The 26,044-nt window shown below is 40.1% G+C and overlaps 1 long non-coding RNA gene across 1 annotated transcript; it reads left to right on the forward strand.

Annotated features, from left to right (window-relative positions):
* The first annotated feature begins 1,819 nt into the window (after nucleotides 1–1,819).
* LOC116794324 lies at nucleotides 1,820–21,165 on the forward strand. The gene is made up of 3 exons (XR_004359754.1): nucleotides 1,820–1,962; nucleotides 18,898–19,055; nucleotides 20,929–21,165. It is a non-coding gene; the product is annotated as an uncharacterized LOC116794324 (long non-coding RNA).
* The last annotated feature ends 4,879 nt before the right edge of the window (nucleotides 21,166–26,044 follow it).

Here is a 26,044-nt window from a genome sequence, read left to right on the forward strand (position 1 = left end):
GAGAACAAATGACAGGTTTGAAAGGCTTTGTAGACTACACAGAATAAGAGGACAAGAAGACAAGGCAGAGGCATTGTCATTCCTGACAAATAATTCAGAGGAGTCACTGTGCAGTGATGTCTTGGTGATTTAAGAAGCTGTTCTTAACAAAGGTGTGGTAGATACCCACCCAAGGCATTCACTTCTTTAGTACTGGCTATGAACAGTGAGTTATTATGGACTTTGCCCCTGGTCTTTCCCAGTATATTTATTCTCTACTCATTGGCATTTATCATCTCATTGACTTTTCCTTCCCTTTAGAAAGATCTTTTATGAGCAATTCATATCCATTCATATACATATTTTGCTCATAAAATTAAGAAGGTGGACTACCAGTAAATTTTAAATCTGACTTTGAACTCCCTAAAATCCCTGTGTTCTTCACTGGAGGGTATGTACACCAAATGCCATATTACAGCTCCAGTAAAATCCACTAGTGAAATTAGACTGTGTCTAACTGGGAATGATCCTGCTAAAAGAAGCCAGAAGTACTGCATTCACAGCTATGGTTGGAGATTTAGGCCTTCATTTCTTCCTCCTATAATTGAATTTCTTTCCATTTATTACATAGTCAAGAGATTCCTAAGAAGAGCAAACAGGCCGGCTGATAGCATCTCATGATATGTGTGTTTTCTGTCAAGATAATAATAAAAAAAATTACTGTGTTAATTTCTCTTCAAACATCCTATCTCACCTCTAATTGAAAATGAAGATGCGTTCGCACATATCTGGAGTAATTAAAACCCTTTGGCTTTTCCTTATCTAATTAATGAAGAAAGGGGAGATCAGAAATTGCAAATTGGGCATGAAAACAAACAAAATTTAATTAGGGTTTTGCGTGTGTGTGTGTTTGTGAAGATCATATAAGAGAATATGGTTAAAGGGAAATTTTAGTAACTGCTTGCAGGTGCTTGAACTATAATTAAATTTGTGAATTAAAATGTTGCAAAGAAATTTTTAACAGTTGTGTTGCGAAAAGGAAAGTCAATTGAAGAAACAACAACAGAAAATAAACCAAATGTCAATGTTTGACAGTGTTTGACCTTTGAGAGGAGTCCAATCAGTTGCAGCCATCGTTTCATATTTCCCAATTTAGAGAGATGCATTATTTTGCCATGATGACATTTATTTAATTGCAGAATGTTTCTCAGCCCTCCTGAAGGCAGCAAAACTCAAATATATGCAAAAACTAATCCCCCTATTCAATAGGTTCCTGAACAAGGATTTAAGCTTTTATTGAAGAGTTTTCCTTTCATTTTATAAAACATTTCCCAGGTAAGCAGCTGCAGCAGGCACATATTTATGTATTAAGGAATTCAGACACTCTTTTGTTTCTGCTACTTAAGATGCAAAAGTTTTGTTGTGCTCCCTTCAGCACTGCAGTGCCAGACTGGTGTGTGTGCTGTACTATCACCTTTTTGTTACAATTAGTGACTAAAACATGTATGGGTAAATATTCATACATAAGGAAATATACAATATAAAATTGTGCCTTCAGGCCATGTGGAATTTGTACAGTCTTGGGGCTTCACATGCAATACTGAAGGGAAAATCCAAAATGCACGACAGCCCAACTTCAGAAAGGTACTAAAGTTGTTCTGTTCATTCAGAAACCTGTCTGAACTGGTTATTCAGGTTATTTAGGCACATGATGGAACTCTTGAGGTTGTCCTGTGCCGGGCAAGGAGCTGGACTTGGATTATCCTTGTGGGTCCCTTCCAACTCAGGATATTCTACATCTCTATGACTTTATGGTTCCATTGATTGTTAAGGAATTGTAATAAGGTGCAAGGAGCCAATCGATTGCTCAAGTGTAAACACTGTGTTGGTCATTTAAAGTCTAATAATTTCCCCAATCAAAAAACTCTCCTGTCTATAAATTATCCCACCATCTCTCACTGAAGAAAACAGATCCTTTCAAAAGTAAGTAAATGAGTATTCATTATGAATAGTCTGTATGTGTGAAATATTGCAGCAGAGGTATAATTACACTGCCTTTTTTTAGATCTATTACATTATTATATCATCCCAGAGGTGTTCATATACTGTAGTGATGAGTGTGGGACTATTTCGGTGTATTTTGAGATAGGTAATAATATATTTGTATTGCAATTTTCATACTGAAGGAGTCCCATGAGCTTCATGTAATAATATATCCCAGCTCCTGCCTGGAGATGGGAGAGTGGAAATGAATCAATCCATTATCACTGCTGGATTTTGTCAAATAAACCAGTCTGACATTGTCAAACAACCACTCATCAAAATAAGGGTTCCTTTCTTTTGGACATCTTGGGAAATCAGAGTGTTCAAAGACCTTCATATTCCTAAAGACATGGAACAGATTGGAAAGTGAGACTCTAATAATCAAAAATGATCCCAGATACTACATGACACTATCCTCAGGATCATGGAACAGAAGAAGGGCAGAGTCTGTCTGTAAGAGGTGCACAGGGGAGTAAATCTCATGTTCAGTGCATGAAACGTGATGAGCTTGGAAAAGAAAAGGATTCAGGGAGAGAAACAACTCCAGGCATCATTCTTGACACTGCCTGGAGAAACAGCATGGAGAAAAGATGTTACTTCTCCAAGTAAGTGAGAGTAGTAATAGTAGGAACAAAAAAATGTGTCATGACTTGTGGATCAAGGAAATAATAAAGGTGTGAAGATATTCAGCGCATCATATCGTAACATTCAAAAGAAATAAAATTCAATTTTCTCAGATAAAATCATCAGCAATGGAACTTGATCATTCTGGACTGATCTAAGCTGTTCCCAGTGTGCAGCTTGAATACACATATTTTATTTTAAAGCATAAGACTCAGGGTACTTAATGCCAGTGGATTGCAGTGAATAAAATTGTCCCATAGGATCATAGAACTTATCCTGAAAGGGACAGGAATGCAATGAATGAGAGAGAGATAGGAAGAGAGGAGGCTGTTGGAGAGCTTTGCAGAGGAGGTGACAGCTGAGCAGTCTTAGACTGTCCACACACTTTTGACCAGAAGAATTTGGGCAGGATTTAATTGTAAAGTCATCATGAGTATAGAAAAGAAAAACGGTGGAATCCACTCTTCAGCTTTTGAGCATGAAGTGCTGGGGTTTTAATTGTGGGTTCAAAATCAGGACAGTTTTTAAGCCTCTTCTGGAAGGGGAGAGGAGGGCTGGATTCAAACCTAACAGGGCAATATCTGGTTCATATTAGGAGGGATTAGAGCAGAACCTGGCAAAATACAGGCAATTCAACAATTCTATCCCATTTGTGCAGCAAGGGACTTTAAGTGCTGCACCATCATATACCATTAATACCAACCTCTCTGGTTGTTGGTGTTTTAAACAGTCCAGAATTATTTCATGTGATTTAAACAAAATTGCAACAAAGGTCAAATCCGTCAGGGAAGAAATTTCCAAAATAGGTGTAGCCACTTCTTCTTAATTGCAGCTTTAGCTGATGTCCATATTTGACTGAATAAATGTCCTGTGTATTATAATTCTCTTCTCAAGAAAGAGAGTTAAAACTCTCATTCTTCTAAATTAAGTAAATTAAAAATAGAGAAGAAAGACAGTAACTTCAAATATCAATAGACTTTTCAAAGACTGGTATTGAGAGAAGCAGAATATTGCATTTTAATAAAAACACATCAGGCCAATTTTGTTTTCAAAAAAAGAAAGGATTAAAATATAGCAACACAATATACATACACAAAACTTCATAATTGCATATGAAAATTAAATTAAGGGGCAAGACTTTCAATTCATGCAAGTTGATTTATCTCTACTGACTTTAGTTAACTCTGCAGGTTCATACCATTTCTATTAGCACCTTTCTCAGAGCATCACTGAGATTAAACCCAACAACAATAACAACTAAAAACCGCCTGTAAGCAAACAGGTCCTGCTCAAACCATGTTAGTGACGAGTTCTGAACTGGCTGCTCAGGGTTTTGAGGAGTGAAAATCTTCAATGGAGACTGCAAAACCTCTTTGAGCAACTTGTTCTTCTGCTTGATGGTCTTCATTGTGGAAAAAAAAGGATTCTTCTCATATCCACAACATTTTTTCTTTTAGTGCTAGAACACTTGGATTTGAATTATAATAATGCTTCAAAAAAGCAACCACAGCTCAACAAGTTTCTGAGTGTCAGTTGAGCCTGGATAGCTGATTGATCACACTCCTTGCTCCTTGTAAAGAGTGTCATGACTCACTGTGTTTGATTCTCTCTCACTGAGGTTCAAACCAAGGTGCTTTATTTCAGATTTCCTGGGTGCTGAGAACGTGCACGTGGTCAGTGCCTGCACTGAGCTGACAACTGCTGACTGTTTAACCCTCAAAACTGGGCTGTGTCTGGGTCAAACAAAATTATACAAGAATGACTTGTACATTGAGGCTTTGTAGAGACAAGAAAATTTCCTGGATCATAATTGCAAAAGATCATCCACTTAGTTCCCACTGTCTCCTCCCAGTACTTGCTCTCCTTGGGAATATTTATCACAGGAAAAGGAGTGTGTTTTTTTTCTTGATTTGTTGATAAAAATTTTTGAAAGAAAGAGAAGAATTATGACAAATAAACACTAGACTGTCTTAATCTCTTATAAATTCATTGATTTTCTTGTTAAGCCTGCTTACATTGGAGACGTCAGATCAGTATCTCAACTTCTGACAGAGCACTTAAGTGTCCTCTTGCATTTTTGTTCAAGCCCCACAGCTTGTAAAAGTAAATGCTTAAATCCCTCAAAAACCATGACTGGAAGAGCAAAGGCCCTGTGTTATCTCTTTACAAAGAGATATATTTTATCTGGGATACTCCATACTGGCTTTAAAACTGGGAAACATAACATGAGTTTTTGTGGTAAGAACATACACACATACACACACTATGTATTATTATTTATTTATGGCAATTTAAAAACTTTAGAGCTCAGGAGCCAACACAGAAATTACTCAAAGAAATAGGAGGTTACTGAAACATCAATATGAGAGTTGTGTGTATATGTATATATATAATTCAGTATAATAAGCTTTTAATTTTGCACTCTGAAGTGTAAATTTTTTACTCAAGAAGATTTGTAGTAACAAAAATTCAAAAGCAGTGGCAAGAAAATATCACTTGATATTTTGGATATTTTCCGCTTTCAGAACCCAGAGGCAAGTCCATGCTATTTTCAGGCAAGAAGAAAATTCAGCATTTAGACTGTTTGCCTGGTTACTGCCTGCTCTGCCCTGAGATAATGGTCATACCATCAGGCAGGCTGGGGACTAGTGTGACTTCATGGCCTGATCCAGTATGGAAAATCTCATGTTCCAGACATTTGAACATTACATTTGATGCTACAATACCTATTCCTTGAAGCTCAGGAATTGGGAAGCGCATCAGAAGCTGAAAGATATTAAAAGAAAGTTAAGCCAGGGGGAAAACTTAAATGATTTAATCAATATCTTTAAGAGTGAAATGTTGTCAGCACAATTCTGATAGGGAGGAAGAGCTGACAGAGGCCCTGCATCCTCTGTGTTCTCATCTACAGAAAATTTTTTTACTGGAGGGGAAGAAAGCAGCACTTACACCCTCCTCTCCTTCTCTAAAAGCCTGTTTGTAAGGCAGGGACACAGATTTAGGATTAAGCTGACCTTTCCCTTTCTTTCATGCTCTGAAATTGCAACAAGTTGACCTCAAGATGCCTGTTAGACACAGGGCTTTGCCCCTGCTCCCCCACCTAATTCTGTTTTTTCTTCTCCTGAAGGATGTGCTGTCTTTGAAAAATAAAGCAGGTCTAGAGGGTGTTTAAACACAGGATGAGGCATCCAAACACTTGCAGTTTTTGCAGGAACCCAGAGGAGTTTATTTCAGCTTTGCAGTGCTGGGTTAACAGTTGGACTTGATGATCTTAGAGGTCTTCTCCAACCTTAATGGTTCTGGTTTTTCCTTAGAGAAGGTTAAGGCTGTGCTCTCACTCCTCAGTCTCTCACTGTCTTGATTTCACTGGAACTATGGAGATTTAAATCAGCTTAAAAACTGCTCCCTTGGAAACAGCTTTTCCATATATACTCTAGTGTGGGTCCTGCTACTGGTAACTTGCTCTTGGAACTTTGCATTCATTGAAATATAGTCCTTGGGGGTCAGTAAATATTATTATCTTCCTCTGTCCAGGCTTCTGTCTCACAACACCATCACCAAAGACTTTTCTGCTTAATTTTTAGTTTTTCCTGTGTCCCTATTTTGTGCATTTTGTGTATGTTTGGGACTTCTGGGAATGCTAAGTAATAATCCCCACTGACTATTTCCACATAGGAAAAATCCCTCCTATTTCCTTGCCAGGAACCAAAAAAACTTTGAAAGAGGCAGGACATGGTCACACAAACAGCCTTCCACATGTTCGTGGCCACTCCCATGTCCCCCAAATCCTCTTTCATCGCTGAAACAATTCAGGAAATGCTCTGCGAGGTGGTAACTTCTGAAGATTAAAAAGAGAGAAAGGACTGAAATGACAGAAGCAGAAATCCTGTCTCAGTGTCAGCCTGAGATTTAGGCCAGCAAGAAAAGCAGAATGGGAGATTTTGTTCTAATTTTCTAGAAAACAAACAGGAAGAAGTCATAGAATTGTAGAATCATAGAATGGTTTAGGTTAGAAGAGACCATTAAAGATGGAATCACAGAATTACAGAATAATTTAAGCTGGACAAGACCCTTAAGATCATCGTGTCCAACCATAAATCCAGCACTGTCCAGTGTACCACTGAACCATATTCCTGTGTGCCACATATACACATACTGATCCACCACTGCACCGGGCAGGCTGTCCTAGTGCTTAACTAAAATTAATTAAAGTGCCTTTCAGTGAAGGAAACTTTCCTAATATGCAGTCTAAACCTCCCCTGGCACAGCTTAAATCCATCTACTTTTGTCCCACTACTTGTCACCTGGGAGAAGAGACCAATCCCCACCTGGCTACAACCTCCTTTCAGGCAGCTGTGGAGGTCAATAAGATCTCCCCTGAGCCTCCTTTTCTCCAGACAGAGCCCCCCCAGCTCCCTCAGCTGCTCCTCGTAATACTGTTTCTCTAAAGCCTTTACCAGACTCAAAGCTCTTTTTTGGACATGAAGACCATCTAGTCCAACCCCCCTGCCTCGGGCAGGGACATCTTCTACTAGACCAGGTTGTTTCAACCCCCACCCAACCTGGCCTTGAACACTTCCAGGGATGGGGCTTCCACAACATTTTTGGGCAATCTGTTTCAGTGTCTTACCAATCCCCATCAAAAATAATTTTTTTTTCTTGTGTCCAATCTAAACTTGCCTTCTTTCAGCTGAAAACCATTTCCTCTTGTCCTGTCACTACAGAATTTGGTAAAAAGTCCTCCAAGCAGAGATCAAGTTTACTGTGTCTTTAACTCAACTAAAATAACTCATTATTATCAGCTCTGCAACACAGAAGAATCTCCCTGCTCCTTCCCAGAGAAGCTGCAGTCCGGTGGCACTGTGTGTTATTGAATGTGTTGTAATTAAAGACACTCAAACAAACATGGCCAGGAGAAACAAGAAATGTTATTGTTATTATCTCAGCTTCACATTCAGGAAATTAAGCCCCACCACAGAGAAAGACATTTCTCTGAAGTCATGTACACATTCCTTGAATGGGCCAGAGACAATCCTTCCCTTGAGGACAGGTGTGATGTCTTCATAGCCAGGCTCAATTTCCCAGCCACTGACAGCTTCATGTTGAACATTTTCTACTTTTCTGATTTTCATAATATTCTCATTTTCCCTGACTACCAGATCTTCACTGATCTGTCTGACACTCCTGTCTTTTTTTTAAGCTTGCCTTTCCTTAACTCTGATTCAGCTCTGGATTTGAATAACTGATTATCTGTGAATACCTTTAAAGAAGAGGTATCTGGAGTTTTTGTGTTCCTGCCAAGAACCAGCCTGGGGGTTTGGACAGTGAGAGAAAATAGTCAAGGAAAATATCAAAAGTAGCCACCACATGCAAGAAAAAAACCACTGCTTAAATCAGAACTTTAGACTGGGAGATGTAATCTATTTAAACCCTGACTTTCTGATGGCTAAAAAAATGGAAAAGAAAGCAATTTCATTAAAGTTTTGTGTCCTTGTCATTTTCAATCAAACTCCACATTGCTTTTTAAAGGGATCATAAATGACAAAAAGATTTGAATTGGGCCTTGGATTCAAAATTACCCGTAATGTTACGTGTATAAAGCATGTAATGAAATTCTAGGCACACCAAGAGTGTGCAGAAATGTCATTATATTCCACACAACAATTTTGGGACAAATAACCTAAATTGGCTTATAAGGCAAATTAATGTAATCTGAGAGTTAAAAAAAAAAATAAAAGGAATTATGAGATTGAAAAGGAAAGAAAGAAACAGGTCAAGTCCAAAAGAAAAGAATTTGAAAGGAAGTGCAGAAAAGCAGATCCAGCACCCCTATTTCTGTAGCTACACAGTTTGTTTAGAGATGCAGAGAGAGGAATGAGGCCCCATCCACTTTTTAGTGTTTTCTAAAAGTTATGGGTTAACATTTTTCTTTCCTGGAACTGTGTGCAGTTTTCAAGGTTGTAAGAGGAGCTGGTATTACAGACAGAGAGATAAGAAAAATTTAGTAATAACACTCCATAAACTCTCTGTAAAATGTTTCAAAAAGCAAGGCAGGTATCTAAAGAGCAAATATAGACAGAAACTTAGGGATGTGACTTTATAACACCTCTCCATCCTCCACGGAGAAGTGAGGAGCCTGTTCACCCCAAGGGTGGGTGGTAAAATCCAGGGAGGTTTTCAGTTCCCCCCCTCCCACATACAATATTCTTAGTAACCCAGAAGAAAAATCAAGGGGGTAGGTTAAAATGAAGCTGTTGCAGTGACATACAAGGCCCCCCAGTCTTAAATTAATGGGGAACTGTCTCTAAATGTTGTCTCAGACTTTGTCTGGGACTCAACAGTTCTGAGCACTTTTCATACTCACACCTGAGTCAAGACTGAGGAGTAATTCCATTCTCACATGGGTGTGACAGTCTGGAGACTTGGTTCTTCTCTGCTCAAGCTTCCATCCCTGACATGGTCCTGGGGTAGTCAAGGGACAGAAAGTGTCACAGTGTTGGAGTAATACCAGGAATTCCGAGGAAGACTGAGGATGTACCCAATCTAATCTCCAGGCAGACTTAGCTGCTGACTTTTAGAAGGCGAGTATAAGCAGAGGGCACACGTGGAGAGATCCTTCCTTAGCAAAATTTCCCAGTCCTTTACAATAGTTTCAACAAATTTCAGAGTTTACCTTTCAATTCAAGCAGTTATCTTAGTAAATAATTACTTATTTTGGTGCCTTTTTCCTTCATACACAACTGTAGCTCAAACTGAGAGGCCAGATAATCTGTGCTTTACTTGGATTCATGGAAATTTTCATAGGAAAGGAGAAGTTTGATGTGTGGCATCTGGTCCAGCACGGTGGTCATTCTTTCACTTACCATCACAAACAACCATTAAGTATTTCCTTGCTCCTACGAAATTCAGAGATCACTTAGGGCCACCACAATCTGAACATTTTCTTGGTGTACTAGAGAAGGTTAAATACCTCCTTTTTATTTTTTTTAAACATTATTCCACAGAGATTTATCCATGCATTCATATTTCAATTAATTATCTTAACACAGTCAAAGGTTAATGCTAATAAAAGCTAACAGGTTTTAGTTAAATTAAGCTGAATTAAGCTTGTATCAAGGGCTACCAGCTTAGTCTCTCTTCAATATCAAAATTTAAGCTAGAACAATCCTCAGGTGTTAAGTACTTTGGAATAAGAGGCAAATTACCTGGTTTTTGCAAGGTGGGTGGGTGTTGGAATTTATATCTTCATTTATGTCTCTGACCTATTTAACCAGTTCAAGTTGTAATAAAATACATTTCTGTCCTGCAATAAAAAATGGAATAAGAGATGGTGGTAAGCCTTGGAAGAAAGAAGGGTGTGCAACGGATAGATGATGGAAAAAAAGAAACAGGAGAAAAATGAAAGACAAAAGATGGGTTTTGCCTTGTTTTTGCACAATGTGATCTTTCTCCCTTTCCTGGTTGATCATGTCTAGTTCCTCTCTCAATTTGCATGGTGTGCACATTCCATTACCCACTGCTTGTCTGCATTAAAGTCTGATTTTCCTTCAGTATTTTCATTAAATCCTTAATCATCAACTCCTTCAAGTGCTCAGGACATAGAATCCTGTGTTGGTTTGGCACTGGAATTAAAGAAATGGATGAAAATTCAAATAATCTCGATTTCCAAAACATTTTGGTCTGCTCTGGGAGCACCTTCAAGATTAGACACACCTAAGGAAAGTCTGATTTCTGTGGATAAGACTGTTCATGAATTTGGAGTGTTAACCTTATCTGGCTGCCAAGTATCCAGCACGTTTCTCTCTCATTTGAGCTCCTCAACAGGACAGAGGGAGGAAATAAATGAAGAAACTTGTTAGTCAAGATAACAAGAGGGAGATCCCTCACCGGTTACTGTCATGGGCAAAGCAGTCTGACCTTGGGAAAGATTCATTTATTGCCGATTAAAAGTAGAGTAGAGAAAAACTAAAGCCACCTTCATCTCATTTCCACTGCTTCCCAGGCTCAACTTGACTCCTTCATTCCAGACTCTTCCTTTCCTGACTCATGGTGACTTGGGAGATGTGGTCAGTTCATGTCTGCTGTTCTTTCCTCTTCGTGTTCTTCCCCTTCTCCTGTGTGGGGTCCCTCCCATGGGATATAGTCCTTTATGAACTTCTTCAACTCTGGTCCTTCCCACAAGCCTCAGTTCCTCAAGAACTATCCCATTGTGGGTAATCTCCATAGGGTACAGTCCTTCTGGAACAAACTGCCCACGGGGTCACAGGTGCTGCTCTCCATGGACTGCAGCTTCCATTGGGGCACATCCACCTCCATGGGGTGCCCAAGAATTGCAGAGCAGGTATTTCCTACACCATGGTTCTCCATGGGCTGTAGGGGGACAACCTGCATCAGGATGGTCTTCAATATTGGGGAATCTCCCATCTGGTCCCTGGAGCACTCCCTCCCTCTCTTTCTTCTGTCGGTCTCTGATTCTTATCTGAGCATCTCAGTGAAGGTGAGGCAAGCACAGAGAATGGTAGATGAAATGATAAAGGGAATGAAGCCTTACAAAGAGAGATGCCTTAAAAAGAGAAACTATAAAGCCTGGGATCCTTCACTTTATGAAAGACAAGGCAGATAAGGGAAATGAGGGAGACATTACAACCCTGTGAAGATGGTTGATAAGCTGAATGTAACAAATCCCACAATGTTAGAGCTGGGGACACTCAATAAAACAAGGTAAACTAGGTAAAACAAAGTACTTTTTTTACAATGGATAGTGAAATTCTGTAGTTTGTTGCCACAGAATAGAGGCAGACAGGATTAGAAGTTCAAACTGAAATTAAATAAATTGATGGACAGCGGGTCCATAAATAGATACTAAAAAGATTAGGCAGACCCTCCAGCATCCTTAATACATCATGTTCAGAGAATTCAAGGGGAATGAATGACAAAAAGTAGCCAGACATGTTTGCTTTTCCTAAATATCATTTTCTATTGCCCCTGTCACAGAGAATATGGGATTAGACAGAATATTGATATGAGCCACAAGATGCTCTTGGGTGCATCTGCACTGGCACTGCATCACTCAAGCACCTGGTACTGTACCTCTCAGTCAAAAAATATGGGTTGAAGTTCACCCTTTTAAGCAACCCCTGAGTGCTAAAAGGTCAGAAATTTAAAAAAAAATTGGGGAATGTAGCTTGAGGCAGGAAGGTATAATCACAGGAGGAGACCACGAATATTTTAAGTTGTGATAGGAAAATGGAAAGACTCACTACCTGATGTTCATCTCTTTGAGCCTAGAAGAAAAAATCTGACCAGAAAAACAGGAAAAGGGAAACTGATGTAGCCAGAAAAACAAGGGTTTTTTCTATGATGAGGAAACAGTGGTTTGTCAGCACTAGACAGAGAAGGACAGCATTGCTCCCCAAGCCAGTTCCAGTCTAGAGTGTCCATGCAGAGCAGGGAAGTCTGGACAGACACCCATATGGCTATTAAGTTTCTGCTATTAAGTTGTTTCTCTCTAGCAGACTAATTAATGCTTTAATTAAAGCCAGTTCAAACAGACCCTGACAATATTAGGGCTTCTAAACTGCAGGTTTTCAACCAGTGAAGACATAGTCTTAAAAATGTAGGGAAAAGCAAAAAGAAATCCAAGGCAATGTAGAGCAGAGCTGTGAAGTCACATCCCTGACACAACTCCACTGCTAGAAACACTTGTCCATGTCCACTTTCTCCATAGTTACCCTGTTTTTTCCAGATCTGGGAACAGTAAGAGTATGGGAATTGTCTTTTGTTTTTGGGGGTTTTTTTTGCAATCCCAAGCTTTTCTTTCCTCACTTTCACCTAAGCTTTTATAATGTAAAATTAAATAAAATTAAAAAAGCACAAACAAACAAAAAACCAAAAACAACCATTTAAAAAAAAAAGAAAAGAAAAAACAAACAAAAAACCACAAACAAATAATAAACCAACCAAACAAACAAAAACTTTCTGAAACAAGTGATAATCTCATTTTCACATGGATTATGTATTTCAGCATTATAAGCAAACACATAAAGTGTCTGGCAACTGTATCCAAAAGTTTGGATATTATGACAACTATGCATCTTTATAACTTTGTGTGTAAAGCTCCAAATATCTCTTCCCTAAATTAAGCAATGTGTGCCTGTCAGAACTCCTGATATCATGGACTATGAAGGTCTAATTCCAGAATGAGTTCTTAGTAAAATCTCTTTGAACACAGTGTTTTAGGCTGATCAAGAAGTCCACTTTGCCCAACAGGCAGTGCTTTTAAGCAAAGGTATAAATTTCTAATATACAGAATTCTAAAATAATTCCAGTTGCACTGACTTCTGGACATGACTGAACCAACCCTCTACTGAAAGCCTGGTTAAATTCATATGTCAGATCACTCAGGACCTCGTGAGCTCGGTTTTGAAAGTCTCCAAGGAAAATGGCATCCCAGCCTTCTGGGCCCCTGTTCCAACACTTGACTATGTATTTTGTGCAGAATTTTTCCCTTATATCAAACAGAAATTTCTCCTGTGACCACTTGTGTTCCTTATCTCCAGTTCTTTCTCAGAACAGCCCTGAGAAGTCTGGGTCCATCCTCTCTGTCTTAGAATCACAGAATGGTTTGGGTTGGAGGAGACCTTTAAGTTCATCTGGTTCTGACCCCCTGCCATGGGCAGGGACACCTTCCACTAGACCAGATTGTTTCAGGTCCTTTCCAACCTGGCCTTGAACACTTCCAGGGATGGGGCAGCTACGGCTTCTATTGGCAACCTGTTCCTTAATACTTCATAATATTATATTATTAATTCCTAATTTCCTAATATTATATTACAAATATGTCAAAGGGGGTGGTTACACATAAAGCTGAAACCCTGGAGGCCTTGCTTTCAGTCTGGTATTGTAACTGCTCAGTCCAGTGCCCTTTTATTTACCAGTTCAACTAAATAAATTCACTTAGGAGCAAAACCATCCCTGTTCTCTTCCAAGCACAGCTCAGCTCATCCTTTGAGTCCAAGCAGAACAGATGTTTCCAAGCGTGAATGAACAGAAACCATTGCATGTCAGGAGCAGGAATTCCCTGAACTTCAGCCTCAAACAGAGGTGAGGAAAATGTGTGTCAAAGTGAGAATGAGCCTGGACATACACTGCATACTCCAGCACCTTTTTTTTCCCATTTTTCTTGTGGGTTTGTTTTGTTTTGTTTGTTTTGGTTTGGGTTTTTTTTTGGTTTTTTTTTTTATTTCTTAGCAGTTGCAGGAACATGAAAGTGAATTGCTGTGTTTGTTCAAATGGTACAGAATCTAAAAGCAATTTGTGGTGACAAGGTCACAAGGGGCAAGCGGAGGCTTTTTATAACTCTACAGAGAGCTGGGGAGTATATCTATATTGTATACACACAGAGAGAAATACAAAATATTTTACTGTTAATGATACAGCCACAGAAAAAGAAATGGATTCATCTCTACAGAGGGTAATGTGTGAAATAATACTGAATTTTCTAGGTAACTTAACTATTTCCAGACTTTTTAAATGGGGGCAAAAGCAGAAGAGGAAGAACATGGATTCCTCCCTTCAAAGGGGGGGTCTAGATTGGATATTGGGAAAAATTTCTCCACCACCAAAAGTGTGGTCAGGCATTGGAAGAGGCTGCCCAGGGAAGTGGTGGAGTCATCATCCCTGGAGGGATTTAAAAGGGATGTAAACGTGGCACTTTGGGACATGGTTTACTGGTGGACCTGGCAGTGTTGCATTAATGGTTGGTCTCATGATCTCCGAGGTGTTTTCCAACACTGATGATTCCAGGATTCTGTAAGAGCAGAACAAGAACAAGACACATGAGAAGGGTTTTATGCCTGATTGAATCATAAACTCTAAATCAAAGAGAAGAAATACAGAAGGATTAGCCAAAAACATTTTTAGGCTTTTTAATACTTAATTAAAAGATGCCAGATTTGAGTTTGGATGTTAATAATAACAATTTGCATAAACATTTATTCACTGCTAAAATAAAGTGGCCCAAAGTCTATTAAGATCTACAGAGTGCTTCATAATTATTTTTTAGGGATTTTTTTGGTCAGACACCTGTTTAGTTAAACATTATTGCACAAGCAGGATAAACTGCTGGAGCTGAACTGGGACAGAGGGGAAACCTAGAGGAATGACACTAAGATGGAGCCTTAAATCTAAAATGTCCCCCTCACACAGAAGAAACCAGACTCCAATGAGTGTTTTCTTTAGCAAAGCACTCCACAGATTCTAGGCCAAAAATTGTTTTGCTTCAGGAAGATGAAACTCTCAGTAAATGCAACAGCTTCTGAACACATCATTCCAATACATACAGGTATCACGAGCCTGAATTTTCCAGTATTCCCCTTTTCTCAAGAGATCTGCTCCCCATGTAGTGACCATTAGCCCAGTTATGGTTAACAATCAACAATTAAAATTCTGGTCTTCCCAAGGGATACTCATTAGTAGTTGCAGCTTAGTGGCGGTCTGGGGGAACTGGAATAGTTTATTGAACACGAGAACACTATTTTAAAGGCATCTGAGGCTGGACATGTTAATGAAGGGGACGAGCTATGTTAATTATGGAATTACACAAGTTTTTACTGCAATTTCTAAATAGTTAATTTTTCTTCTAGTAGGATTACATGGGGGATAGAGGGATTACAGGGGTTTAGACATGGTTTGATACAATCATCTCAAAAGTCTTTTCTGATTTCTGCTGGAGCCAGGCTTGATCCATAAGGTAGAACTTTAACAGGTCTTGTGAGAAGGGTCCAGCTCCTTCAGATCACGAGGTTTTTGTCAGCCCTTGTTTTCCTTTGCTGAAAGCTGGGTTTGGGCTCCCACATCTGCCCCTTCTTTTTTTATTTTTCTAAAAAACAAAAAACTCAGAAAAAACTTTGATCAAACATTTGCCAATGCAATACAAAATACAAGGGAATACAAATATTACCTTAAATGTTTTCTTTTAACTTATCATGCTAACTAAACATGGAAATCTAAGCTTTGATTACTATTTTTTCTGCAACTTATCCATGCTTTGACGTATCAGTTCAGACTGAGGTAATAACAAATTCTATAGTTGCATTTTAGAAGCAAAGGTGTTCTTAAATGGATCTAACAAGAAACATTGCAGTCTTGCTTTTAATACCACAAGTGAAATTAATTTTAGCAAGGAGGCTCCTTTTTCAAGGCAATGTACAGCCTTTTACATACCTGAGATGGAAAGTATGATTATACAAAGGCCACAGAATAGTTTGGGCCACAAGGTTTGGCACTATAAAGGCATGTGAAGGAATCATAGCTGTTTTAAGGCATTCTGCATATTGCTACATAAATTATTTTTTTTTAAACTTAGCATTAACATTAAAAACATTTAACCAATCAAAAAGACTATCAGACATTTTTGGATATAGAAAAGTAAACAAGGAACAAAATGTAAGAAGGAAAAATTCCCAACAATGCTAAATTAAATAACCTTGGATTAATATAGAACTTGTTTAAACAACTTAACTTATTCCCATTATTTCTTATTAGAAATTACTCTTATAAAATCTTATTTAAGCTATCCTCTAAAGATCCTATTGACTTATAGGCAATTGATTTTGAACCGAACTTAATAACTTGATGACTTTGGGGTTCGTGTGCTCCTGATTTTTACTGAAAGTGTTTTATAGTGTTTGTTTTTGAAAACTTTTATTTAACCTAAGACGCCTCTGCAAATGAAATTTTATTCAACTCAGGGTGATATGTTTTCTGTTTTTTATCTAAGAGTGTTTGTGCATATGTGAGGTAATGCGCATTTGTGTATAAATCAGAACATATTAATTATTATGTATTCACATGCATGCATACATTCACACATTCACACTCGATGGCCATCGAACACACATCATACAAACATACCTTTGGGTTTCATTTTACAGTGTCTTTTGGTTATGAACTGAGAAATCCACATTTTTTGTTTCTCATCCTTCGATTACTAATATAACTATGTTTTCTGTTTTGATGATAGTATAACCTGTAAAAACATAATCATATTTTACTTCATGTTCAATTTAAATTTCAAATACATATAAACATTCCTATAGTTCAAGGATAAAATATATACTTCTTTTTTTAAGGCAAATATATGTCTTTCTGTGTTAATTTGGCTTTTGGACTTAGGGAAAATTGTTATTGCAAAGACTTAAAAATTTTCAAAAATACAGGTATGCATACATTTAAAAACTGTTTTGGCTATTACTTATGGAAGGGTATCTTCATTCAGCAAGGGTTCTTTGCTTTCCCCGCCTTCCCCCCCCCTTTTTTTTTGTTTGTTTGTTTGTTTGCGGGGTGTGGGGGGACAATCTCTCCATTGGTAGCGTTTTGTTTGCCTTACACTGTGAAACTGAAACAGGTTAATAAACAAAATGGGTTTGCAAAAAAGATCAGTTCATAGTTCAGGCTGCAAAGAAAAAGGAAAAAATATCAAGGAAGGGGGTTTTTGCTGCTCTGATTACTGCTGAAGTCGGCAGCTTTGTGTCTGCCCCACTCCCTTTGTCTCCGGGGTCACTGTTCCTGGGTTTCTCTTGTGCTGTTGCTCCCGGGTTTCCGCTCGCTCCCTCCTTCGCTGACGGTCCCGCTCGGGCTGTTTCCTCCCTCGGACCTTTCCCGGAGCCCCTCAGGGACTCTCTGGGATCCTCTCCGCCGCCCACGCTCCATAGCCCCGGTTTTTGCGTACCTCATGCGCTGTTTGTGTTTGTCTTTCCCGGTGCCTCTTTCGTTTCCGGGTTCCGGGTTCCTCCTGCCTTCTGAGTGGCTCCCGCTCGGGTCCCGCTGCTGCTTCCTCCAGTGCGGGTCTCTCAGTCTCGTTGTTTGCTGGGGCGCCGGAGGTGGTGGCCCTTCTTCAGGGACCTGCTCTGGGGTGTTGACCTCGCGCCTATGGCCGCTGCTTGGCTGCTGCTGCTGCTGAGAGCGGTAGCGGGCGGCCGAGGAACTTGCCGAGGCAGTGCGGCAGTTTGCTGGCGCTGGCTCGCACCCCGACCCTGCATGGGGTGGCTGCAGCGGCGGTGGCCATGGTTCTGTCTCACACGGCTCTCTCTGGGCAGCGTGTGTCGGGCTGCAATGTGCTTGTGCGCTCAGCTCGGCGGCTGGGGCCCGTCCCGGGCAGCAGCTGCTGAGGTTTTTTCGGGCGGTTGCCGAGTCCCTCAAGCGCGTACCAAGAAGGTTGGTAACGCTCAGTTCTGACATGTGACGCTGGGCCCACAGCAACAGGTTCTGCAGGGGCTGTTCGTCAATTTTCGCGCTGTGCTGCTTAAGCTCGCGTTTTAAGATTAAATAAATGTGGTTTTGTTCAGAAGATATTTGAGTCCCCATTGTACCCTACTTATCGTTACAAAGTCTTTAAAATAATTACCCAATCTGGAGTTCGTAGTCAGCTCGCTCAGCAGTTCCCGCCTGCTGAGGACAAGTTTCCGTGCACGTCTTCCGCTTTCTCTCAGTTCTGACTACGCACACACCACCGAAACACAAGGAGTGCTGCTTCCCTTGGTCCAGCCAGCCGATGGCCGAGGAATCTTCTAAATGTTAGAAGGTTCTCAGCCCCACGGTTGTGGCGACATTAGTGGCGGTCTGAAAAATAAAAGCTAGACACGATCCCAGTATGGGGGAACTGGAATAGTTTATTGAACACGAGAACACTATTTTAAAGGCATCTGAGGCTGGACATGTTAATGAAGGGGACGAGCTATGTTAATTATGGAATTACACAAGTTTTTACTGCAATTTCTAAATAGTTAATTTTTCTTCTAGTAGGATTACATGGGGGATAGAGGGATTACAGGGGTTTAGACATGGTTTGATACAATCATCTCAAAAGTCTTTTCTGATTTCTGCTGGAGCCAGGCTTGATCCATAAGGTAGAACTTTAACAGGTCTTGTGAGAATGGTCCAGCTCCTTCAGATCACGAGGTTTTTGTCAGCCCTTGTTTTCCTTTGCTGAAAGCTGGGTTTGGGCTCCCACACAGCTTGTCTCTGAGTTATTTATAAAAGTGATTCTAGACATAAATCAGACTCTTTGGGACCATGTTGATTGTGTTGGTAATTTGTCCTTCATATGTAAATTGTATGGAAGATTGGGCTATATCTGAGGTTTTATTTTAAACCAACACCCTGTGAGCACAGTTGTGTCCTGGGCTGGGTCTAATTCTTTTGGTTTGTAGCAACATATGGTCTTAAACTATTCCTATCACCTTCTTCTAGAAATCTCTGCAGAGTCCAAACCCAGCTGAAAATTTATGCTGAAATCCAACACAATCTGGATCACATCTTGTGATGAGAGATTAAATTCCTTTCTCTGGATGGGAAAACTCCCCACATCGAAGGAAGGTGGCACAGGGGAAAGAAAACTAAAGAGACAAGTAAAAAATAGAATAGAAAAAAAACAAATCCCCAATTCTGTGATTGTGACATGCTAAGAATGAATATCCCAAAACACCAGAGATGCTGGTTTTTATATATTCTCTGGAGACTGTCAGGAACAAATACCACAGTCACCTACTTCCATCTATTAGGGGTAATAAAGCACAGAGATCCACTTTGGGGTTCAGACACCCACTCTGGAGTGTGGGAAGGTGTTAATAGTAATGCAGAGAGACCAGACGTGTTCAGAAAAGTTTGGACCCCATCTGTGGTACAGAGAAGAGAACTTCAGTAGGTGTAAATCAGCAGAGCACGACTGAAACCTCCACCAGCTCCAAGTCTACCCCAGTGGTTCCATTTGTCATCCATTAACACAAATTGGCAGGTTTGAAGGCTTTGTTTTGAAGCCGTGTCATAAAGAGCAGGTAGTGATTTTATGTGATGCTTTGCAATTATTGACTAATTTGAGATGCGAAAAGGCTTTTAGAGCAGATATGAGCAACACTATTTCGCACACAGCTTTCCTAATTTCAAAGTTTGGAAAGGCACTAAGGCTTCAGCATATTGGAAGTTTATTTTTAAAAGTGTCTCAGAGTATATGATTCCTCCTCCTCAGAACAGGATGAATTAAATGAAGAACCTGCTGGGGATCCATCATTAGAATGTCTTACAGGGAACAGTCAGTGCAGTACGTCATTGATCCCTAATGCTGCAATATTTGCATTCTCAAAATGTTCCAACGCAGGGTGGGAGAGCTTTCAGATATTGAGGAACTTGAGTACTTGGTTCACTGAAAGGGATGTATAATGATGCCTATTAAATGAATTAAAATTTAGATATTTATCATCTATTCTTCTTCACTGGTCATAGACTACCAGATAAGAACAGTGGCTTTAAGATTAAGGAGGACAAGTTTAGACGAAATATTAGGAAGAAATTCTTTACTGTGAAGGTGGTGGAGCACTGGCAGGAGTTGCCCAGAGAAGTTATGGCTGCTCCATCCCTGGAAGTGTTCAAGGCCAGGTTGAATGGGGCTCTGAGCAACCTGGGCTAGTGGAAGGTGTCTCTGCCCATGGCAGGAGGGTGGAACTGGATGGTCTTTAATGTCCCTTCCAACCCAAACCATTCTGTGAGTCTATGAAACAATAAGAAATTATTAACAGGTAAGTTCACCAAAAATAGAGCAGGTCTTCTCTGGAACAGAAAGGTTGAGATTTTATTAGTTCCTGTTTGTTAAGGTCCTGGCCTGTTCAGGAACTGAATCAACTCAATCCTATTTGGAAAGCCCTAAAACAAAACAGAAATAATTTCTCAGAACTGGGTCCTGCTGTAAAGCTCAACTGTCCTGATACCAGACACAGCAACCCTGCTGACATTTCACAGTTACTATTCAGTATCTTACATACCCTCTCTTTAGCAAATTTGTTGTCTCTTTGGGAGAATCCCAGCATCACAGACTTTGACAATGCCAAGGTATTTAAGGGTAGAGTTATGGGATCACAGAATGGTTTGGTTGGAACGGACCTTACAGATCATCTCATTCCATCCCCTGCCATGGGCAGGGACACCCTCCACTAGACCAGGTTGCTCAGAGTCCCATCCAACCTGACCTTGAACACTTGCAGGGGTGTGGCAGCCACAACTTCTCTGGTGTTCTAGGACCTTATCACTCTCAACCTAAAAAATTCCTCTTCATCTCCAATTTAATTCTACCCTCTTTCAGTTTAAAACTATTGTCCCCTACTCTGCTGCCTAAGGCCTGGTAAAAAATCTCAGTCTTTCTCACAAGCCCTCACAATACAACTTCATACAATACATTTCTTACCTACCAGGATTATGTACTCAAGAACATTTGTTTTTTGTGGTTTTCAGGTTGTCCAGCACACATATGAAGAAGGAAAAGCAGTTTCTATAATCTTTTTCAAGACAGATTTTTCTCTCAAGATAGCAGATGGTCACTTCCCTCTGGTGCTGATACTGCTTTTAACTAATTTTTTCAGCTGTGCTCACACATACATTAAAAAGACACAAAATACAGACAAGTTACTCGAAGATCAGAGATGCTGCCATGCTGCATCTGAACCTGGATAAGTGGTTATCAGCTTCACTCCAGCCCACTGAACCTCAATGCACAGTTAGATTAGATATTAGGAAAAATTTCCTTCTTGAAAGGGTGGCCAAGAATTGGAACATGCCCAGGGAAGTGATGGAATCACTGTCCCTGGAAGTGTTCAAAAAATGTATGGGTGTGGTGCTTAGGGACATAGGTTAGTGATGGACCTGGTAGTGCTGGGTTAATGTTTGGACTCAATGATCTTAAAGATCTTTTCCAATGTAAATGGTTCTCTGATTCAATAATTTTAATTACTGGGGTTTCTGAACTGGACCTTTTTGACAGAACTGCTCAGAGAGTGACTCCATGGGAAGTTGCACAGGCAGGGCTGAAGGTGCAATAAATCCTTGCAGAGAAGGACATTAAGAAGGATATGGTGTTAAGAAAGTAGTATAGAAGGAGGGATACAACCTTTTACCCAGGCTCAGCCAGGACAGTATCAGTCCTGGATCAGTCCATCATAGTCTACGCTCCATTTTTGGTGCAGCAGCCATGTAGCAGCACTCACTGTCCACCATCTCCACATTGAACTGGACATCTCAGAGTGAAGGGAACATCTCAAGTTTTGGTGTCTCCACAACTCCTCTTCTATTCTAGGCCAGCTGAAGTCCAGCAGCCCATGAAAGCCACAGAAATCAACCCCCAGAGCTGCCAGACACAATGGAAAGTTTGATCTCATTGCTCTTAATTACTGTGCAAATTTCTACACCTGAATCTTGATCTCTTTTCTACGGTCCATGGAATAAAACAAGCCTGTTGAGAGTTCTAATCTGATCTATTTCATATATCTATTTTAAAATGAGATGAAACATGTCTTAGACTTCACTTGGTTGACTCACTCTCCATTAACTTTTAAGAAAGCTTTGGAAGGACATAGTTCAGATATAACCACCTACACTGGAAATATCTACATTTCAGTAAATGTCTCCTCCATCTGGTTATGAAATCAATAAGAACTAGTCACCATATAATGAAACCTCTTTCACAGGTATTATGACTTGTTTTCAGTTCTGCCTGTATCATAGACCTGGACCAGGCAAACCAAGGGTATTCTTTCACAGGACTCACTTTTTCCCTGGCCTAGAGAAACAGAGCAATCTTTAGTCTGCACCCTCATCCTTCACACAACCTTTGTGTGCCATTCATATGTATGCAGTCTTATACCACCTTTCCTTTCAGTCACTTATTTTCCAGGTTAAAGACACCTAATCTGTTCAGTTATTCCTCAGATCCAAGTTGTTTCTGAGGTTTTATCATCTTGTTGCTTTACTCTGGACCTTTCCTTACACACAATTCTTTCTAAAATCATTGGTCTGCTCCCTTTATTCTGGTATTTGGAGACTCTTTTGAAGCATCTACTTACCCACAGCCCATGAGGTAATTTTACAGGGAGTGGAAAGTGGCAAAAAGCCAATCTACATCATGGATTTTGTCACACAAACAGAAATGTGGTTGGACAGCATAATACATGGATTCATGTTTCTGTACTTGCATTATTTCAGTAGCTTTGTTACCTTGTCAGATTATGCCCAGTCAATACAGGCTCCCAGTCAGAGACAGGGATGATAAATTGGAGAGCCATTTCAGGAACAGCTTGTTTGTGAGTGTTTGTCCCTGAATATTCCCTTCCTGATGATCAGGTTAATGGCTTTGGAATGGAGGTTTTTCCTACAATAATAGGAGGATTTAAAGGAGGTATTTAATAAAAATAGATCCATGGCATCAAGCTTTAATCACTGATTCTTCACTAGGCACAGGTTCTGGGATGACAGGCTCCAAAGCTGTTGAACTTCTTGCATGAGAAAAGCAAAAGAGCAGATTAAGGCAAAAATATCAGGGTATGAGATCATTTGCACATCCCTGATGTTTGTATGTGAAGAACCAGTGAAACTGGGGAGGACTTGTTGTGATTGAAAAAAGGATCAGCACATGCCCAGGAGGAGATCTTCATGGGAAATGACAAAAAGGGTGCAGAGGGAGGCAGGCTATTCAACGGCATCTTTGGATCCAGGGATCAATGGGAGTCAGAGCAGGTTCCCGCTGACAGTTGAAATTACAAGTTCAGTTCATTACTCAGTGTGAGACCAGAGCTCTCAAACCAGCCTTCTCCCCACAGGCATCATGAAATGAGAAAGGCAAGAAGCTGCAGCTTCTCTGAAATGAGTGAGTTACATTTTAAAAGTTTTCCTGCTTTGCTGCAAACTTTGTGAACACAAACATTGGTGAGGAAAAAAAAAAAAGAAGAGAAACAAAAAAAAAGAAGTAGTGGGTGGTTGTTAATATGAAAACAAAGGGATGTGGCTTCCCACTGCATCCTCTCTTCCCTTTCAACCTTGTGCTCACCATTCCATCTCAGCACCAAACCTGTCCCACACTCCCTGCTAGAAGACAGAAAGCCACCCTGAGAGTCAGTTGACTCTGTTGGAAGATCTACAGACTCCCAGGAAACATAGTTCATTCTGCTGGAAGACAGATAACACTCCAGAGGAGGTAGTTACTGAGAAAAGATTGCACCATACATGAATCTGTGGCCTAAGGGTGTTTCCTGGCAGACTGAAGTGGGGAGAAACTTTATCCTGAGCCAGAATTGACGATGTGGACATTGTTCCCAGGTCAAAAAAAGCAGATCAATGAACAGGCAGAGTTTTAGGACAAGTTGAACAGTGCAGAGCCAAAGAAAGATAGATAGTGTGGGATACAGGATGTGGATTAGGGGGATATTTGGGATTTTTTTATATCTTCCTGTGTGCTGGCAGACCCAAGCGTTTCTGTAACTAAAGGCGTGAGCAGTCACACACTGTGAAGGGTTGCTCTGGCAAGCAAGGAGGAGGCAAAGACTCACTTACCTGGTTCCTCCTCACTGAATAGGCCTTGTGTGGATTCCTACTCCATTCATTTCCACTCAGCAGCTTCCCAGAGCTATTCCTCACTTAACCTTCCCAGATCACTTGTGGGCATGGGGGAGGAGAGGAGTGGGGAGGGTGTCATTAACGTCACACTTATAAATACACAACACTGTTCTGTCACAGTGAGCCTGAGACATGGACACTTTGGTTTTCCAGAGTTTTTATCAGCCTGGTAAACGGAAAGGCAAATTCCAATTAGTTTCTGTTGTAGCAGGGATCTTGTGGAAGAAATTGCAAAGCCATCTGATTACAGAAAAGATCTTAAAGCATATTTGAGCTCCCAGCACAACTAGAGACCTACTGATACATGTCCATGGGCTGGATCTGACATCCATTCCTGCTGGTGGCAAAGGAATGGTAGCTGAGGACACCTGTATCCAGTGCCAGGTAGGTGATGTCCCAAAACCTTCTCATATGATAAGATTTTCCTACCCCAGTACCTAAATTATTTCTACCCCCTTACACACATCCTACTCTCTCCTTTCTCTCAGCCTTTGCTCTACCTTTTTTTCTATTTTTTAACCAATTCCTTCACAGTTCTGTCTTTCCCGCTCATGTCTCTTCCTCCTTTTTCTAAGAGCTGAGCACCATTAAACTATTGGACAAACCTCTGGAAAAACAGTCCTTTCTGGTTTACTAGGAATTTACTAGTAGGAATTATGTGAAAAGGGCACCTGAGACCTCATTGATTCATGAGGGGATTGTGGGGACTTACTGACTCAGTGGAAATGGAGCACCTGGCAGATTCCTTCTGCTCATGGGGAGCTAAGAAATTGTCTGAACATAATTAATTTTCTGTGGAATTTCAGGTAAAAGTTACATATATGAAACCAGCAAGACTCCTGCCAAATTCCACACCCCTACAGAGACTGCAAGAACCTGTCAGTGGTGAAACAAAGCTTTATTTTTCTTTTAATGTTGAAAAAATAATGCATTTTCCCATTACCTCCCTGATGAAAATTGTTACCATTTTCAGAGGTGAAAATCTGAAAAGGCAATCAAATAAGATGAAACTTTTCATCTTGAGGTAGAGACCTGGAGAAGAAAAACAGCAACCAAACAAAAACAAACCAACAAACCCCAAACAAAACAAAACAAAATCCCAAAAAGTTCACACTAAACATAGAAAGCTTAAAAAGACACTAAGAATCTCAAATGCAGTATATGTTGTAAAGTATTTAATTACCTTAATCATGTTTCCTATAAATTGATCCACTAGACTTCTCTCAAATATGTGCAGCATTTCCTGCTTTCTCTAATTACTCTCCTCAATAAGTACTTAAAATATATGAAATTTTCAGTTACCCAACTTTATAAAGCAAAAATATAGTCCTTGTTTCTCAAAACTGAGGAAAAAAACACCCCAGTGGAATATATATGAGCTCTGACTGAATTATGGAGTAACCTGGAACCAAGCACAGAGCTGTTTGAAGCAAACTGGTACTTTGTTCAGGATGTCTGTCAAATTCCTGGAGGAAAATATATTTATGGGAAAGGAAATCAGAGAACTTCCATTAGGAATTAAGACCCTGGAATTAATAGCAGAGATAAGTAATGTATCTTTGGTTTCATTTACTTAGCAAGGAGTAACAGCTTCTATTTCATTCCATCACAGCAGGGTCATTAATAGCATCTTTTTAACTCTACTTAGATTCCTTTTTGTTTGTTGTGGCACCTCAGGGATTCCTGGTTATTTTCAAAATGATTTTGACTAATTGCATTAGGCCCCACGTTGGAATCTTAAATATACTGTAAATAGCTGGAGTTTTCCTGTCAGGGTGTAACACACCACGGCTTTCAGACCTTATCTAATGACACCTGGTTGTTGATGTTTCAGTAATAACAGCAACTGCAGCAGTAATTTGCTGATTCATTAGGATTTCAAGGGAGATGTCTGGTGTCTGAGAGCTCTGCCCTCATCACTGGGCTGATGCCAACACTGTCAGTGAACATATTCCCACCCTCAAAC

This window comes from Chiroxiphia lanceolata, chromosome 1 (assembly GCF_009829145.1).
Source record: "Chiroxiphia lanceolata isolate bChiLan1 chromosome 1, bChiLan1.pri, whole genome shotgun sequence".
Lineage (NCBI taxonomy): Eukaryota > Metazoa > Chordata > Aves > Passeriformes > Pipridae > Chiroxiphia > Chiroxiphia lanceolata.